A 20962-nucleotide genomic window follows, 5' to 3' on the forward strand; every position below is an offset into this window, starting at 1 on the left:
AAACTAATACAAAACATGAATCTATTGACAATTATGTTTGAAATTGGATTAGTATGAACATTACCACATCAAAAATAAGTTTATAAGTTCAAAAACAGCTTAGGGTAATGTTCCTAGTCCATTTCTAGCCAAAAAAAAAAGTCGAATATATGCTGTCTGGGGCTCCTACTCGTCGAGTGCATGAACCTACTCAACGAGTAGGATGATTTTACTCATGGACTCGGCGATTCCAGTGCCCAAAATGCCTGAAATTCGACTTTTTCAGCATTTTTCAGCAATTTGCATCAAGTATAATTGAAAACAAGCCTAGGCTCTGATACCACTATTGGGTTTTGAGCATTATAACACTCCTAAGTGTACATGCAACCCTAAATACCTTGGATCTATGTTTTCTCAATTATACATGCAAATATGAACATCCAAGGTATTATCCTAATCTAGCATACAAAACAATGAATATAACAAAATAGAATACATACCTCTTTGATGTAGAATGTCCTCATGAAGCTTGAGTGCCTAGTGCCCCAAGTGTGACACCTCAAATGGTTCACACAACACCAAATACACTTGGAATAACTTGAGAGAAACTTGAACACTTCAAAAATCGGCTAGCCCTTCTATCACATCACATAGTGCCGATTTTTCCAAGAGTATGATATTTATATAGTGTTACAATTAGTGTAAACCCTAATTGTCATGACTTTACATTTCCTTGGATCCATGGGTTCAAATACACCATGGAGCATCCATGGAGCATCTTATGGGTTTTAGCCCAACTTGATAATCCATGGAGCATTAGCCCACTATACAGGTATGGATTATTTACACAATCAACTCATATATTTAATTAGTCTTCTTTTGATCACTTAATTAATTCTAGATTAATTCTTGATCAATACTAATTAAATAATCTTCTTTTAATATATTATAACTTATAATATATTAACAAACCTTAAGTGTTATTTCTCTCATTTTAGTCTATCCAAATGCATGATGCCATGCAACCCAAATGGACCATGCCGGGTCGGGTCAAGTCTTACCAATTATAGTTATGGACTTAGACATTAATCCAACACGACTTCCCTTTTTAGCAAATCATTATGTTCATGAAGACGTTTAATCATAGCTTCACATGATTGAGAGCATGAAACTTCATTGACCGGGATGTTTGTGGAACTCATTGTTTTTCCACACTTCAAAGCGTCAAGTTCTTCAGTTATAGCAGCAAGACTAAGACGATTGAGATCTTTTGTCTTCTTGATGACAGCCACGTTCATATCCCACGATTTTGGAAGTGAATTCAACAGCTTTTTGTTGATCTCAGATTTAGTCAAGAAGATCCCAACTATATTCATCTTAGTAGTAAGTGTAGTAAATCATTGCAACTAAGCTTCTAGGGTTTCTCCAGGGATATAATTGAACATGTTGAACTTTTGTCTTAACATATCCTGACAACTCTCTTTCATGTCTTCAATTCCCTCGTAGACCTCAAAAGCCATTAAAAGCACAAAACATAAGCCAAAATCAAACTTAAAAAATCAAACTTAAAAGTCAAACCAAAAAACTAAATTTGAAAATTTGAAGGTTAAACGAATTGATTTTTTTTAATTGAAAATGGATTTTGAAAATAAAGGAAACTGATTTTTTTTTTTTTGAATAAGATGCTGAACTGCGAAGACTATATCAGCTAAAAATGGAAGATGCTTAACATGTTCCTTGGTAGTTCAGCTAGTAAGTTGCATGTTTGAAGAGTTAGAGGTCTTGAGTTCGAATCCTAGTAGGCGCAAAAACTCTAATTAATTTTTTTAAGTATATACCGCACTCTATGGGTTGAGGTGTTGCTGGGCTGTAAACTCGAACCGTAAACTGTTTCCGGCCGTAAACTCCGGGCCGTAAACTAGGACCATAAATTGTTTCCGGCCTTAAACTCCGGGCCGTAAACTCTTCAAATGCGAAGAAAAATGACGTTTTTCACACTTTTTGCTCCAAAACTCAATCCGAAACTCGTTTTTATCAAAAACGCGAAGAACAAACCCCGCTAATTTTCAGAGATCTATCGAAAAACGCAAAAATATTTCAAAAATAAGATCAAATAAGCTCCAGTTATGACAAAATTGACTGATACAATCCAAGCTCTGATACCAATTGTAAGTCCCCAATCTGCTTGAGTATCAATCAGATCCGTTTGATGGTGCGGAATCCCAATCAAACGGATGATGTTAGATCAAAATAGAAGAGAATGAGAAGAAGAATGACTTGAATATTGAATGTATTGATGAATATAATTGAAGTTCCTTACACAAGATTCACTTTCTCTCTCTAGAACACACCTTAAGTGGCACACACTTAAGCTCCTCTCTTCTCTCTTCTCACTATTTTCGTTCCTTCCTCACACCCCTCACCCTATATATATATATATATATATATATATATATATATATATATATATATATATATACACACATGAGAAACATGGGCCGTAAATGGGTTTACGGCCGTAAACACCTCCCTGGCCATAAACCTAACCGTAAAATCATAAAACATTACAGAAAATACAGTTGCCTAGAAAAGTAAGTATAAACCATAATTTTGACCCAACGGACGCGTCCAGGATCAGGGGGCTCAAGGTCTGGGTCAGGTTCGGGAATGGGTTATGAGCCAGTTGATGGAGGATTGTGTGAGTTCATTGTATCTGAGATTACGAGAGGCATCCTTGAGGCGACCCTGGGGATTTTTAGGTCGATCAAGGAGGGTATCATTGAGCTGATGGATGTTCACCTTAGGGCATTCAAGGGTGACATGGCACATGGTCAGTCTGAGACTCGCACACCCTCCTTCAAGGACTTCAAGGGATGTGGTGTACCAGATTTCTGTGCGGTGAAGGAACCTATTGTGGCTAGGAGATGGATTTCAGACATCGTGTTTGTACAGTTGACGAGCTTCTACCGAGGGGTCGAAGGTCAAGTTTGTTGCTGGTTATTTGATGGAGCGAGCTAGAGACTGGTGGGAGGCATTCGATGATACTTTGGGAGCCCCAGCTATTAAGGCCATAACCTGGTCGGATTTTGTGATTAGATTCCGAGCGGAGTTTTTGAGCCAGTTGTGGATGTTCAACAACTATCCAGGGAGTTCTAGGAAATGAGACGGACGAGGGAGTGTGCAGAGTTGGGAGATTGGCTTACTACAAGTGCGGCAAGATTGGGCACTTTAGCAAGGATTGCAGTGCCCCTACTTGCACCATTCAGACATCAGACCCGATTTTCTTCCATTTTAATCAGAGGGGCCATAAAAATGCCAACTGCCCGGGATTGGTATCAGGAGCGCCAGTGGCAGCGTTGGCGCAACTCCAGCGACCCTATGGATCACAGATGGCCGACAGGGAAAGACAGATGCTCCAGTAGCGAGGAGCCAAGCCTTCCAGCTGACCGTCGATGAGGCACGTGTCACAGCAGATGTGGTGACGGGTATGTTTTTTCTTCCTATCTTATATTGTATGTCATTTTTTATATTTATGTTCAATGTATTTTGTTTTAGGATCGTTCCATGTGAATGGTATCCTAGTATTGGTGTTATTTGACTTGGGAGCTACACGACCTTTCGTTTCTCATGCACTCAGCAAGAGGTTTTGATGAGTCTACGAGCATGTTGGATTGTCCTTTATAGGTTGAGATTGCGAACAATTGATCCGGATGAGTTTCATAGGTTTATAGGGATTGTGTTCTGAGGATGTATGGCGAGCGTTATCTCATGGATTTGGTTCCCATTCCTTTGCGTGGGAACAAGGTCATCATAGGTATGGATTGGTTGAGCCCCAATGGAGCGGTGATTGACTATGAGCAGCAATTGGTTTGAGTTAGGACCCCAAGTAAGGGAGACCTAGTGATTAAAGGTGAGAGACCGCAACTTTAGCATCCATAAAAATCATGCCAAATTTAAAACTTTTTAAAACATTTCAAAACCAATAATTATTACAAAACTTGTTTTCAAAATGTACAGTGTCAGAGTATCCCAGAATCAAATCATGAAAATACAAGGAGGTTCACGATCACGCATTTTCCTTCCCGCGATCATCAAAAGTACCTGAAACAAAATCAATAATTGTAAACCCGAAGCTTAGTTAGTTTCCCTAAATACAAAAGTTGTACAATCATAATCATATCATATAAAAAAAACAACATGCATAATGAGCCTTAAGCCTGACTGGACCGCCTCGTAGGCCTTCAGTCTATATGGATTTCTCTACGAGCCTTTGGCACGTCTAGACCGCCTCGCAGGACCTACAACCTATCCAGACTGCTCATCGGGCCTTCAGCCAAACTGGACTGTCTCGTAGGGCCTTCAATCTATCCGGACTGCCCTGGGTATGTTGGCCTTCAACATAAAGTATAGTGAGGATAACTCACCTCTCAAGTAGCTCGAAATGATAGTATCAACCTCCTCCAAATACAGCTCCAACACCAACACCTACACCCACCAATGATCCAATTCCATAATTCCCAAATTATAAAAATAACCCCAAAAGTCAAACTGGTCAGCCCTTGGTCAAAGTCAAAGTCAATGGCCAATGTTAACAGTCCATGTTGATCCAACTCGTCGAGTGTAGCTCACTGACTCGTCGAGTATAGCTCACTGACTCGTCGAGTCCCTCCATAACTCGAGAAATCGTGAAGATCCTAGTTGACTCGCTGTGTTCCCAGGCAACTCGTCGAGTTCATGTGTATCCAAATGTCGGGAAAACCCTGACTGACTCGTCAAGTCGTCTTGCTGACTCGCCAAGTTCATGCAGAAACCCTCAACGGATAATATTCATCCGACTTGCCGAGTTGGCCATGTAACTCATCGAGTCCCTTTAGTCCCTAAGGCACAAATTTCACGTAAACTTGAAAACGTTACGTGCATGTAAGGTATTAAAGGCTTAGAACACCAAAAACCAAGTCTAGAATGAGGTTTAGGGCATGTGGAGAGATGAATACTAATTAAACTTGATAGCTTTATGAATTTGGGACATGGAAGGGTCCAGATCTGAAGTTACAACTTCAGATCACGGCCAATACTCGAAATGGCTCTCATATATGTTAAGAAGATGACTCTAAACTTAAGCATGGAGAGATCTAGCTAGAAACAAGTCAAGGTAATGACTTGATACCTTCAAAATGATGCCTATATGTAGTAGAATCATATTCACGAGCTCTCCTTTGCCCGAAGCTCCTTTAGCTCCAAACCTCCTTCACAAAATGCACCAAAACACTCTTAAAACCTCACAAACACTCAAGAACAAGCTCTAGACAAGTTAGGATTCCTTCTGGCTATCAAGTGGGTGGTAAGGGACTGGGGGTAAGGGCTTAAGGTCCTTTAAATAGGGTTCAAACCCTAAAAATTAGGGTTTCATCATCCAGCTCCTACTCTTCGAGTCCGTGTCCTCCGACTCGCCGAGTAGGTCCAATAATTCATGTGGGGCAACCCATTTGTGCACGACGAGCTGGGGCAACCAACTCCATAAACATGTACATAATGCTTTAAAACATATACCTAGGAGTCGGGGTGTTACAACAATGTGGACCGACTCTGTGTTCAACAACGAGGGTGAGATGCTACTTACAATAGGGTTGTGCAGGTTATTTCTCCTATGTCATGGATACCCAAGATAAGGGTAAGGCGACCATGGATAATGTAACTATCGTATGTGTCACACCCCCAAACCAGAACAACGAAAATGTCCGGGCGGATGATGTCGTTGTATAATATCATAACAATTGAATATAAATGAATCAAAGTCATACAACCATCATAATGAATATTTTTAAGTTTACATTGTATTCAAATATTGTTTAGATGATATCAAATGCAAGTGACAAAAATGAATAATGTGATGTGACGACGTCCCATCCTACAAAAATGCTTTGAATACTTGTTTATTGATTTCATGAGAATACAAGTGATTTTGAAAAGTGTCAACAATTAAGTTGGTAACTTCATATGCATTTTGTATGAAAAGAGTTTGTAACTGTTTCGTGAATATGATAGTGTATACTGTCATAAAATCCAATATTTTATTAAAACAAATGACATTTAAGTCTTAAATCCCAAGACTAGAAATGTAAGTAATATTGTATTGTTAAATGATGTTATGAAGTTTTATCTTTATATAAAACTTATTGAATGTATGTTACCCCATAAACCAAATGTTTTGTTGATACCCTATGTAAGTTATTATAACCATACTAATACGACTAGTGGCCTGAACGACGTGCTTCGGGCGTCAGAACTGTCACGACATTTGTCACCCCAGACCTGCCAATCTAACTGTAGCTAACAGTTTAGGTGCGGGGTTGTCAATCCCGTATAGATCTATACACAAGTGTCACGCTCTCCCTACAAGAGACTCTGGTTATAATTCAGGACTTAACGTGTACTTTGGTAGGTACGGTGAAGCTAAATATCTCACAAGTATCAACCAATTTACGTGAACTAAAAACCCATTTTTCTTCTAAATGAAATAATTATACCTTTAAATAACTATTTGATTCTTCTAAAAAGATAGTGTAGTTTTGTGACTCCCAAACTATGCCAATTATAGTTTATCTTGTCCGTTTGTTGAGACCATTTATATAATCTTTTATATAAATAAAAAGTTGTTATCTTGTCTGGTGTCCAAATCTATGGTCAAATATCATATTTTTGGGTTGTAACCCACCAAAATGCTGAAATAACTATAATGTAACTCTTTTTGTTAGAATGACTATCTTTTAGTAAAAAGCTTCCAAAACCTTGTAGTTTTCCAAATCATATTTTTTCTTATGATTTTTATAACATAGAATATGTTTTGTTTTTGTTAGCTTTGCATTTCAAAACTAATATATCACAAATAATTGTATAAAAGCTAGTGATAATCATATCTTGGGTAAATAATGGCTTATACTTTAACATAAAGATGAAACATACAAGTATTTGTGTGATAAACCAATTTTTGATTTGTATCCCCCCACTAAAACATGAAAATCTAAAAAAACGTGGGGGTATGAACTCACATTGAGTTGATTTGTGGGTTGTTTGAAGAGATGATGTGAAGATTCCAAGCCTAAACACTTGAATGAGGTTGATGAACTTCCTTGAAAATGATATTATCCTTAAGGTTTTAACACATAATAATGTGTGTAAATAGGATGAAACTAACATGAAAGTGTAGAAAAACACTATATTAACAAGAAAATGCTTACCAAAAAATTTAAGAACCACTTGAAGGAATTAATTCTTGAGAGGTTTGCCCATGTTTTTGAGAGACAGAGATGAGTGAAGATGGCGAAGGTGGGTTAAATGGACTTCTTGGCCGAAGATAAAAGTAAGGAATTTATGGGATATTTTCTTGGTTAACCGTTGGTTAATAACATTGATATTTGTTCGGTATTATATTGTATGGGAAAATGGTGAAACATCAACTCACAAAGTCAACTATCCTTATCTTTTTTTCTAGCCAAAAGCTCCATGCATCAACGGAGATCATTTTGATTTCGGTCTAAGAGAGACCGAGAACACTAGGGTCTTCGGTGTAGTGAGTTCTCAGTTTAGGGTTCTCGGTCAAGGGGGTTCTTTGCCTAGGGGGTTCTCGGTCTTGGGCATGATTTCGGTTCTAGGCCATCCTCAATTGGTGTTTTCGGTGGGGTGTCACCCACTAAATGGTGATTTTGGTTCTAGTGCAAATCGAAATTACTGGATTGTTTGGGGTCCTAAGTCGAAAACTTTAAAGAAGTGTTTAATCCATTGATTTGTGCTTTATTTTGTTGCTTTCAAGGGATTATTATACTTATTTACCTATACAAATGATGCCCTTTTGGTTTTCAAAGTCTTATTCCAACAAAGTTACGTTGTGAATTCACTTGTACACAGCTACAATTTAGACCTTGCTTGTGGCAAAATTTTCCAGTTGTCACATCATCCCCCCGTTAGAGGGAATTTCATCCCAAAATTTGCATCTTGGACGAGTTCTTGCAACTAGAGGAAAAGGTGTGGGTATTTCTGTTTCATTTGATCTTCTCGTTCCCAAGTGAATTAGGGTTCGCGCTTGGCGTTCCAACGGACCTTCACTATTGGTATACGATTTTGTTTCGTCATTTTGACTTCCCTGTCCATGATTTCCATAGGTTCCTCTATGAAGTGTAGACTCTCATTTACGTCGATCTCGTTAAGTGGGACCACAAGAGTCTTGTTGGATAGACACTTCTTCAGGTTGGACACGTGGAAGAGGGGATGTACGTTGTTGAGTTCCTGTGTTAGTTGAAGCTTGTAAGCCACCGAGCCGATTCCAGCAAGGATCTCGAATGGCTTGATTGTATCATCCCGTTTAAAATAGAGTAATTAAGTAATAAACCTAGAACCTTGAGATGTAATTTTATTATTATTTTATATTATTGTAACCAAAATCAAATAATAATTAGCGAGGTGTTGGTTTCGGGGAGTCAAATAACAAGATTCGAATATTTGGGGGGGGGGGGGGGTAAATTGTAATTTGGGCACTTATTTTGTAAAGATTTTCAGAAGTCAGGGGGTATTTGGTATCATTTAGACTTAATTTGAAAGGATATATGGAAGCAGGGGTTAAAAAGTAAATTTTGGACCTAACTTGAGAAGGTTTTGTAGAGGAGGAGCCATTTGGTAACTTTTGGATTTAATTTGAAAGAAAAGGGAGAAGGAGGGACACATTTCAGCCACCGCCTCCTTGACTATTGAAGCCGAAGAACCAATGAACAACCACCGCTACTGTCGTCGCGGTCAACCTTTCTCCTTCTCCTTCTTTCTGTCACCATCCGTAGCCACTCGTGACATTGGCGGTGCTGTTCTAGTTGCTCTTGTCGTCGACTCCATTCCACAACAGCTAGTTTTGTTGTTGCGCCGAAACCATTGAAGATATAACTGATATCGTCAATCGCCGGTCATAGCGCCGTTGTTGCTACCGTTGTTCGACTGTTCTGATAAGATGGTGGCAACATTCGTGGTTTGTAATGCGGATGTGCGTGTGTGTGGCTTTCTGTCTAGTAGAAGTCATGAAGAACCACCATGGCAACCGGCCATGGTGGCTGCCGCCGAAGACGTTGTTGTTATCGCCGTTAGCCATGGTTGTTGTCGCCATTTCATGCCATCACAACGTGTGTGGGTGTGGTTATTTGGCCGGAAATCGCAAGAGAGCCACCACTACCACCATGAGGTAGTGGCTAGCACCTCCGACCACCGCCTGATGCCACAAGGCGGCTGTCTGTGTATAATTTATTTTGGATATCTGCTGTATGGATGTTGTATCATTGTAAGGCTGAAATAATCAAGGAAAAACCCATAACCACCACCGTGAGGTGGTGACTGCCGCCTTCTGCCACCACCAGCCGCTTTGTCGCATGGCGGTGTGTATTTTGTGTTTGAAATGTTAGTTTAGATGCTTGGACATATTTAGTTTAAGATTTATAACCACCACCACGACGTGGTGGCCGCCGCCATGAGCCACTGTTGATCGCCACTACCCGAGGTGGTACTGGCTGGTGACCGACTTATTTGGCCCTAGTTCACCTAATGAAGCCGTAATTGACCTAAAACCTTACCATTCGACTAATGGGCACGCGATTGGGTTGGAAACCTAATTAGGGTTTATTAAACCCTAATTTTGAATTTGTTGGTTTGGGCTTATCGAGACCCATGTTTTGGGCCATTAGAATTGAATTAAGAATTACATCCGATCACACCATATGATTTATCTAGTAGATTGATGGACTTAATGGATTAAGTTCTTAATGGGTTATGTAAGAAACACTTAACCTTAATCGTCATTTTATGTGAAAACCCTAATTTTGCTTGGGCCTTGTGTTGGGCCTTTCTATCGGGCTTTGGTGATTGGGCTCTTGATGTGCTATCCAAGAACAAGTAAATGGACTAAAATATTTGGATAGGCTTTAGGGTAAGGCCCATGTGAAGGACTTAGGCCTAATTTCGAGAATTAGGCCATAAATGGGCCATAATTGGGCCTTTATGATTATGAGATATTGGATCATTAGAATGCCAAGTGTTTGGACCAGAATAGATGGTTGGGCCATAAGGTAAGGCCCATGTGAAGGGTTGGGCCCAATTTGGAAAATTGGGCCATATGTTGGGCTTTGGTCCATTGGTTGACTATTGAGCTTTTGGAGTGTGAGTTGGAGCTTGGGCTTGGAACCCAATTATTAATTGGGCATTGTTTGATGTTGACAGTTCGTGAACCTGTTATTAAGCAGCTAGGGTTTTGCCTAAGGGACTTCAGCAGTGTGAGGTGAGTTGTCCTCACTATACTAACAGGGTCGAAGGCACCAATACCGGCCCTTTTTGGATGTGTATCCGGGTTTATTTCATGATATGCTTATTGATTTGCATCCTGATAGTTAGGATGGTGATATGCTTAGTGACCGGTTAGGTCGGTGTCCTAGTTATAGGATGTTGCTATGATTAGTGATTTGTTAGATTGGAGGATGAGTTGAGGCAGGTCCTCCTTTGTGTTGTAGGCAAAGACACCCGTGGTGGACCAAATACACTTCAGACCTAGTTAGGACGTACTAGGCAGGCCGAAGGCCCGACGAGTGGTTCGGATAGGCTGAAGGCCCTAACAGACGGTCCAGACGTGCCGAAAGCGCGGAGAGCGGTCCCGATAGACTGATGGCTTGTGAGGCGGTCCAATCAGACTGATGGCTCATTATGGATTTCGTGTTTGTTTATATGATATGATTATGATTATGATTGTAAGACGTTGGTATTTTGGGGAAACTCACTAAGCTTCGGGCTTACAGTTGTTGATTTTGTTTCAGGTACTTTTGATGATCGTGGGAAGGCGAAGGTGTGATTGTGCACCTCCTTGTGTTTTCATGATTTGATTCTGGGATATTCTGACACTAAATTATTTTGAAAACAAACTTTGTAATAATTAATGGTTTTAAATGATTCAAAAAGTTTTAAATTGGCTTGAATTTTTGGGATGTTACAGCGATATACCTTGGATAAATCTTCCCACATTTGCCAAAACATATCATTCCCTTCCAGGGCACGACCTTCAACAGTACGCGGTCACTGACCAGGAACTCCAAGGGTTTTCGTCGCTTATTTGTATAGCTTTTTTGCCGATCCCAGGATGCCTATAATCATTCGCAGATCTAAACGATTTTCTCCATAGTTTCCCATATGATCTCTGGGCTGCTGAGTGTGCTATTAGGTACTTGCCCCTTTACTAGTTGCGTGTTACCCACCTCAGCCCAACACAGAGGCGATGTACACTTGCACCTATATAGAGCTTCAAATGATGCGACCTTGATGCTAGTGTGATAGCTATTATTTTACGAGAACTCAATGAGTGATAAATGGGTATCCCAGGCTTTACCAAAGTCTGTCACACATGCCCTCAACATGTCTTCTAGTATTTGTAATGTTCTCTCGCTCCACCCGTTAGTTTGAGGGTGATACATTGTACTCATATCGAGTTTGGTCCCTAAGGACTTCTGTAGTGACTGCCAGAACCATGAGGTGAACCTACTATATCTATCTAAGATGATAGATATTGGCACCCCATGTAGTCGAACGATTTCTTTAATGTATGTCCTGGTTAGCTTTTCCATTTTTTCGGTCTCTTTTATTGGCAGGAAGTGTGCGGATTTGGTTAACCTGTCAACGATCACCCATACAGTGTTAAGTCCACCCGTCGTCTTGGGTAACTTGGTTATGAATTCCATGGTTATGCACTCCCACTTCCACTTGGGTATGTCCGGTTGCTGAAGCAAACCCGAGGGCTTTTGATATTCTACCTTGACCTTGGCACACATCAGGCACTTGCCTACACAAGTAGTGATCTCTGCTTTCATGTTCGGCCACCAATAAAGTTTCTTGAGGTCCAGATACATCATGTCTTAATCGGGATGAACTGAGTATTTTGTCTTGTGAGCCTCGTACATGATAACGTCTCTGTACCCACCGAACTTCGGTATCGAAATTTAAATTTCTAATTATGAGTATAATTTATTAATACATTAAACCGCTTAGTATTTTAAATGTGTAAAATGCACCCTTATATTATATAAAATTAAAAGTTTAATATATTATATATGTATAAGTTGAAAGTCAATCTTAACGTTAGTAGGCCTCATTCACAAAGTTGGTCTATAAGGGTTGTTTAAGGAAATTGCCTATAAATTGGTGATTGAATTGGTGTCCACTCTCACCTACCACACTCTTGACTAGTGGAGGGTCGCTAGCCGAACGGGTAGGATAGGATACAACTTCCATTAAAAGTATAAAGAAATAAAGTAACTAAATACTTTTATAAATTTCCAATATTATTTACTTAGGAAAAATGTGAATTTGGTGCTAATCCATGAAATTGCACATTGCACCTTGTTGGACGTTAGCAGAGCGTGTGTGGTTAACCGACACACTAATATTAGACTAATAAAGGATAGCAATGGGTAGTTCGTAGTTTGTCATAAATCAATTGAGTGTAAGCGGTAAACCGGTACATTGATTAGGTGATAAATGAATGCAAGAGTACCAAGCTAATTTGCATCGTTATTCACACCTTGTTTGTGATTCTCGGTATCCCAGTCACAAACTTGAAGGGCATAATCGAGATTAAACATGCCATTAAAAAGTTCAATGAATCTCAAAAGATGTAGGAGTTTCATTCAAAACGTAATTCTTTTGAATTTCGTTTTCATGGTTGTAACGCCCCGACTCTTGGGTATTAATCTTTACAACTTTATTTATTGGAAGGTCTACTCAACGAGTTGATGCCCTGACTCATCGAGTAGGAATTTTGAGGCCACGTGTTTTAAATGACCAACTCACCGAGTCGGAGTCATGACTCGACGAATTGGAGTTGGAGGATGAAACCCAAATTTTCGGGGTTTTGCACCCTATTTAAAGGGTCATTAGCCTCCCTTACAGCCTCTTGTGAGTCCAGAAACCCTAATTCGTGTGTGTGCTCCATTCTTGTGTGATTTTCAAGCTTGGAAGGTGTTTTGCAAGGAGAAGACTTGAAGTTTAAGAGGAGTAGTGCAAGATGAGCTATTAGATCTGACTCTTCTGCTTCTTGACATCAGTTTGAAGGTAACAAGTCGTTACCTTGACCTTCTTTCCTTCTAGATCTCATTTTGTTGAAGATTAGGGCTTTTCTAGCATGTCTATGTAGCCATTCTTGGGTATGGTCTAGGATCTGAAGTTGCAACTTCAGATTTGAACTTCTCTTGGTCTCTAAGTCTATAAAGTTACCATCTTTAGCAAGTATGAACCCTTCCTTATGAGTTAAACCCCATTTCAATATTAGATTTACATTCTAAGTCTTTAGAGCCTTGTATGCACGTAAAGTTTGCAACTTTACGTGAGAAACATGCCTTGGGAAGCTTGATCTGCAATATGGAGCATTGGAATGGCTTAAAAAGCATCTGTATTGAGAAAGAACTGAAGGGACTCGATGAGTTGCATGGCCAACTCGGCGAGTCTAATGAAGATTTTTGTACAAGGACTTTCGCATGGACTCGGCGAGTCAGCTAGGGTTTCAACTACATTTGGGCATGCATGAACTCAACGGGTTTCAGGGAAACTCGATGAGTCAACTAGGGATTTCATGACTTCTCGAGTTCAGGAAGGACTCGACGAGTCAATGAACGGCACTCGACAAGTCAGGTCAACATGGACTGTTGACCTTGACCATTTACTTGGACTTTGACCAAGGGTTGACTAGTTGACTTCTGGGGAATTTTGGTAAATTGGAAATTTATGTAAAAGGTCTTATGGTAAATATAAGTGGTGGAGTTCGTGGCCGTGGTTTGAGAGTTTGAGTTATCTCTTCGATTCGACAGTTGAGAGGTGAATTATCCTCACTATACTAAGGGGTCGAAGGCACCAATGTCGGCCCATTGGATATGTTATCCTAGAAGTTGGTAGTATGTTGAGTATGTGTTAGTGTTGCATGCTAGTTGCTATGCCAGTTAGGTAGATCTATAGGACTACATGTATTGTTATGTGATTATTTGTATGCGAATTAGTTGTGTTATATGTCGGCATATTATGTAGGATGGTTTGAGGTTATACTGCTCCGTGCGGTAACCAACAAACCCTAGAGTATTCCATATATGAGTTGAGGGTCGGGCGGGGCATGCCAAACTCATACTGAGGACTCGAGAGCATTCCAGATACGAGCTGAGGGCTGAGAGAGGCATGCCATACTCGTACTTGGTGAGCACGGGTGCATTCCATATTATGAGTTAAGGGCCGGATAGGGCAGACTAGACTCGTACTGTGGGCTCGGTGGCAATCCAGATGTTAGTTGTGGTCCCGAAAGGTAATGCAAACTCACATTGTGGGCCCAGGGTAATCCAATTTGTAAAGTTGTGGACCCAGTACATGTTGTTAGTTGTATATGTGTTTTGTGCAGTGTATCGGTATTTTGGGGGAACTCACTAAGCATCGGGCTTATAGTCTCAGTTTTTTTTCATTTCAGGTACATCAGATGATCACGGGAAGGAAAATGCGTGATCTTACAGCTTCTCATGTTTATGACTTGTTTCTGGGATACTTTGATATTATACTATTTTGAAAACAAATTCAATAATGAATGGTTTGAAATGTTTTGAAAAAGTTTAAATTTGGCATGATTTTTTTATGGGTGTTACAAGTTGGTATCAGAGCCTTGGTTTGAGTGAATTCGAGGAACACTTGTGTGAATCTAGTCTCAAAGCAAGGAAAAGATTTTCAAAATGATTTTTTATAAAAGTTTTCAAAATATCAAAGGAGGATGCAAGGTGTACGATCAGCTGGAGCCAATAAGCAGGCCTCAAAATACTACTACTAGAAAAACAGCCTTTTACAACGCGCAATGCGGGTCGTTAAATGCTCAGACGATGCACAAATGTGTGTCAAGGAAGGCCCTGTCATAACAAGATACGGCACGCTTTCCGCGTCGCCTATAGACGCCGTGTATTTACGACGCGCAGTTACGACACGCATTTACGACGCTCAGTGCGTATTAAGGAAGACCCTGTCATACAGGAAGATGACACGCATTTGCGTGTCGTCACCTTACGACGCACGTTTAGGACACGCATTACGTATCATTAAATCCCCTGTCATAAATGAAGATGACACACATTTGTGTGTCATAATCATCAGCAACTATTTACAATATCCATATACGACGTGCCTTTACGATACTCTTTTACGCATAAAACAAAAATATAGAAATATATATATATATATACTAGAACAATCAATTTCATTCAATAACATCATGTCAAAAAGTTATAATACATTGATATTAAAGTGTCTGATTGTACATTGTTATTAAGAGGTTTTCCCTAACTATATAACCTAATACTATATTGCTATTAAGGGGAACCTTTTTGTTCCAGATATCATGTCAAAAAAATCTTTCATATCATTGATTTGCCACCTGGTGGTGTACTGGGCTGCTGTTCGGGCGTGGATGACAAGTAATGACTTGAATTCACAACTTATGGTTGTTGTGTCAACATAAAAATATAATATATTAATACATACAAACCACTAAAAAAATATAAAAAAGAAAAAGAAAAAGAACTTACCACTAATATATACTCATCATTTCTTCCTATTATTTACAGCATAATATTTTCATTTTTTTCTTATTATACCTTCTAACCCATTCCAATGTCCCAACATAAACTATCTTCTTCCCAATTGAGGCTACTGCACCGGAACCAGGTTCCTCCATATATGTTCCATCATCAGCCTGCATACAATAAGGGCAAAACAGTAATTTTTATAAGGTACCTTTACATTGGGACATTTAGTAACCTTAGCAGCTTCCCGAATAGCTTTTCCAATTAGATGTATTGTATTAGATTCAACAGCAGCAGCTAACTTCAGAACATCATTTTCAGACCATGCTTCTATTGAACTTAGCCTGCATTTTAGTTGTTTATATTAAACTTTGTAAAATTATAATTTAGGCACAAACTAAAAGATTAGAACATAACTGTAATTCGAAATATTCTTGGGGTGTTTTTGTGAGTATTTTTGTGACAACAGGTTTACCGATTGTTAATGTCCCTATTTTGTCAAAAACAATTGTGTTGACTTGAAAGAATTTTCTAATTAAAAAACTTCCACCACATAAAAGTAATCCTCTTGTAGCACCAAGTGAAGTTCCCACCTACACAATATATATAAATATCGAGGGTATTTTAGTCTTTTAAATAAAAGAAAGGAAATATATCGGACAAAAGGGTTTACCATTACAACAGTTGGTGTTGCTAAACCCAATGCAAATGGACAAGAAACAACCTACATACAGTTACAAACAGCACACATTATATATTCAGATACCAAAAATCATCTATACTCAGATACCAAAAATGTAATTTACACTAATTATATATTCTTTGAGAATGAAACTATCATTACACTTGGAAGCTTCGTGACAGGGAGTGGCTCCCCGGTGAAACTTGACTCGTCCACTGTGCTTCTGCCAGCTGTCACTATACCATCAGCAGGAACATGATGCTGAATAATAATAAACATAACATTTTGTAAATTAATTAAATTTATAAAAGTATTTTATATTACAAAAATTAATAACTTTTTACTTACTCCAGGTAGTACAACAATTTTATCTCCAACAGAAAGACTGTCACAAGGAAAATCGACTGTTGAGGTTGACTTTTCAACATCACCACCTACCACTAAAAAACGAGCTTTTGGTGGAAGAACACTAAGAAGCCTTGTCATATCACTAGTTGCCTTAATCTTAGCTCTTTGTTCAAGATTCCTTCCCAATAAAACAAATGCTATCAACATAATCGGTTCTTCAAAGAACACTTTCAAACCCTATACAAAAAAATAAATCAAGATTCATGCTTTCAAGAAATGTCAAGACTTGATTTTTTTTTCAACAAGTGATAGTGATTACCAGTTTGGGTATTAAAGCTGCGAATGTGATAACGGTAAATGATGATATTACCCCTAGACCAACTAATGTGTTCATGTTTAGATTGCCCCTCATGAGACTTTTCATGCCATCAATTATAATCTGGCATCCTTGAACAAGTAATGTGAATAAAGATAAATATAAGTGGAAACCAATGGAATGCATTGGATGGATCCACCAAGCTTTGGCTCCAATGAAATGGGAGACATGTCTAAACAAACATATAGCACACAAAGCCCAAGATACTACTAGTCCTCTACCTGTTAATAGAAAAATATTTAATCAAAAACATTTAGAGATGATTGTTTATTGTAAATAATTAAAAAATATAATGACGGTGTTATCTAAGAACATACCACTTTCTTTTAATTGCTTATGCTTTTCTTCCACTTTTTTTGAAATACTTGGAAGGCACTCTCTTTCTTGGAATCTGCAAATAGTAGGCAAAAAAGGATGGTTAAAGAACCATTGCATGTCATCCATTGATAACAAGGGTAAAATAGTCATTATCACATATTACACAAGACTTTTAGCTTTGGTTGAGGCCAAAAAGGTATACAATTGTCTGCTTGATGGAAGTAAAACGCAACTTAATTTCAACTACCTTTTCAAAGATAGATTTTTGAAATCTTCTTATGAAGGAAACTTATTGGAAATATTAAAAAGTCTAGGTGACAAGGATATTCCACAGAGGAAAATTGTTTCTCTTACATAAGATGGCACTCCTTCAGTTTCAGCCTCACCTACCAGTTACCCACCATTTGTCAAAAATTTCAACTATATAATTAAATTGAAAATTGAGGTTAAAATGTCTGAATGTAATGGTTCTAGTTATGAAAACAAATCCATTTCTTTCCACTAAAACTAATGTGATCACTTTAATGACAATGTAAAGATTCTTCTAAGACAACCAAGCCCAAATGGATCATGTAGCCTCAAACTTGACCAAAAACAAAAAAGGGAAAAATAAAACAAGCAAAAGAGAAATTAGGGGGGAAAGGAAAGAAAGGTATAAAGCATCATTGTAAGCAAAAAATTCAGAATATACTTTTAAACGAATTCCTAATTCTTAATTCCTGAAGGGATACAAAATATGTAATACCACAATGAATTTAAAAGTTACAGTGAAGAACATATTGACCTCTAAGGTTAGAATTAAATCCTCAAGTTGTCAAATGTTTTGAAAGTTCTTCTCCCAATACTTTTTGCCAGTTTGGTGAATCCTTGGCTTCAGATACATGACATACAATTGTTGTCTCTGTTGTAAGAACATTCTGGTTGTCCTTCTGGAGTTGGCTTATAAACTTACTTTTCTCATTAGGTGTAGCTCCATACAACACCTGATCATCATGAAATCTTTTTTTTAACTTGAATAACATTATTTTGTTGTTATTATTAATACTTATTACCTATTGTTTTGGGATTCCGACTACTGATGCGACATTCAACTGAAATTTTTTTGTCACCAGAAAGTAAGTATACATTGATGATGCCTTGACTAGTAAAAGATTGAATAACATGTGCATCATCTTCTCTTATTTGATCTTCAACATAAATAAGACTTGCAAGAACACCATCTATTATAGACATCCCTGTTAATCGCATGATATCTAGAAAGAAAAATAAAACGATAAGAATAAGAATCGATGTTTTAATAGTGGAACTATAATTTTAGAATCCAAAATCAACTGTTCAAACCTTGTAACGTTACATTCAAATTGAGATCGTTACGTGAAAATTCATTACAAAATTCAGATAACACAAAATATAGAAACGTAATTACCTATAGCATATTTCTTTGGGAGTGCAATTTTCTTGCAAAGCTTTGGTCTCAGTTGCCGTTCCATATTCATCAGTTCCGCAAATGTATATAGCGTTATACACCCTCAGTCGACAATACCGAGCAAACACATCGACACTCAACACACCTAGCTATTAACAAGAAATCCAATTGACAATTAAGTATTAACCGGTCACAATTATACAGTTAAACAACCGACACCTGCAACGGTACTTACAACCGATGATATTCCCAAGGTGAGGAACGTTGTTGACGGAAGAAGGGCACTGGTAATTAGTATGTTTCATTTTCCAGGAATCGGAAGCTTCGGTGACTCGCCGTCGCCGGCCAATATATCCCCCATCTTATAAAGAAATCGATTATAGATTCAAAGAGGGAAGAATTGACAATAGTTTCATTATTTTATTGAGGACTTAAATATGAATCAGATTTTGATTGGAATAGATTCACATGAAGAATAAATATCAAAACACTAAACCAAATACCTTTATTGTTACTTTTAAGAATGTTCACGGGAGAAGTAGAAGGAGACAGCGAGGGAGGGCGACATACACCAACGACGAGGAGAGAATGAGGAGAGTAAGGAGTCACATAACCTTCAATCGAAGGTGTTTTGAGTGAGAGGAGCCGCTGGATCTCTCTAAACAATTTATTGAGATGTGGTTCAAAGCCCTAGTTCTTTTTGTCGACTGGCGCTGATGAAAACATACGGAGACTTGGCGACATCCTGGATAGGGAAGAGTAGTGTCTGATGGCGCTGAAGAAAACATACGAGACAAACACTCTTTACAGAATCCTTGGCCGCTTAGAGTTGATAGGGTTCGATGCTGGTGATGGTGGCTTAGGGCTTGCAAAGAGAAGGGAAAGAGAGTGTAGATCAAGGTACAGGAAGATGAGCTGCTTCAAAAGGATTGACATCCTAACAATAGAATTAGGGTTCTTTGGTAGAGGATTGTAAAAGGAGAAGAAGCATGAGGGGGGTGTTTAATTTTTTGGGATTTCAATTCCCACCATTTTCGATTAAAAAAAGCGAGAACACGCCTTCCTAAAAAAATATAAAACGAATTAATTTTAGGGTACGCAAAAATGTGTGTCCTCTATCCTTCACATTTTGCAAGGTTGACATTATTTTTTACGGCACGCACAAATGTGTGTCCTCTATAAGCGCGCGTCATTGTTTGCGCCTCATTAAAGGGCTATTTTTTAGTATAGTACCATACGGTTATTTGATATTGTGATATGTTAGAATAGCATGTTAGTACTAGGCTAGGGATGTTAAGGAATTGCATGATAGATTGCCTGATTACATGATGCCTAATAGCCTAGGGTTTCCTTATATGAAATTGACATCAGTACTGTAGTTGCTTGTGTATGCATCACGGTTGTACATAATTAAGATCTTATTGCCTAAGAATGTTTGGTTTGGCCTTATTTCCTATTATTGTTTAATGAATGGATTAGGGTAGAATCAGGTATTCGAAAGTCTATAGGGTCCAGCATTATGTATGGTTAGCATACATGAGTGTTGTAGGGTTGGTGGAAGTTTCATGGGTGGGTTGTGTGAGGCTAATAGGCTAGTTATGGGATAGTTAGCTTTCCTCTAAGAGTGAGGAATAAGTGACCACCATGCATATTTATACTGTTAGGGTGTTGTAGTGATACTTGTGACAGATATGGGTAGGTGTGGAAGGTAGTATGGGCCTATACTACTAAAAGCACAGGACCCATACGTATACCAAGGAAGTCACAACCCCTAGGGTTTAGTTGGGAGTTGGTCCCCTGTTATTATGCGGATTATATGATATCTTCTTGGTATGTTTTCAGAATGGTGGTTACGAGATGCTTTGTGACTGGATCTGGGTCAGGATCAGGAATAGGAGATGGAGGCCAGGAGGGCCAGCAGCACCCGAGTATGTGGTGCAGATGAGGAAATATGAGCTAGATGTCAGGATTCGAGAGATCCTACATGATGAGGTTGCTTCTATGTTCCGGCCACAAATAACGAAGATGTTTGGGTCTATTATGACCGCCATGGTCGAGTATTTCAACGAGCGTTATGCAGCCCTTGCAGAGATGGTTGCCGCTGTAGCTGCATCGGATGTAACAACGGCAAGATAAAAAGGAGCCATTCGGGGCTTCTAGTACCGGGACTTCGATAGCACGAAGCCCCCGACATTTGATGGTACCCATGATCTGATTAGAGCCAT

The 20962-nt window shown here is 38.8% G+C and overlaps 1 pseudogene; it reads right to left on the reverse strand.

Annotated features, from left to right (window-relative positions):
• Window positions 1-15606: 15606 nt before the first annotated feature.
• Window positions 15607-18801, reverse strand: LOC145096187 (copper-transporting ATPase PAA1, chloroplastic-like; annotated as a pseudogene).
• Between the last annotated feature and the right edge of the window lie 2161 nt (window positions 18802-20962).

Source organism: Lactuca serriola, chromosome 3 (genome assembly GCF_051521515.1).
Source record: "Lactuca serriola cultivar US96UC23 chromosome 3, Lser_US96UC23_V15, whole genome shotgun sequence".
NCBI lineage: Eukaryota > Viridiplantae > Streptophyta > Magnoliopsida > Asterales > Asteraceae > Lactuca > Lactuca serriola.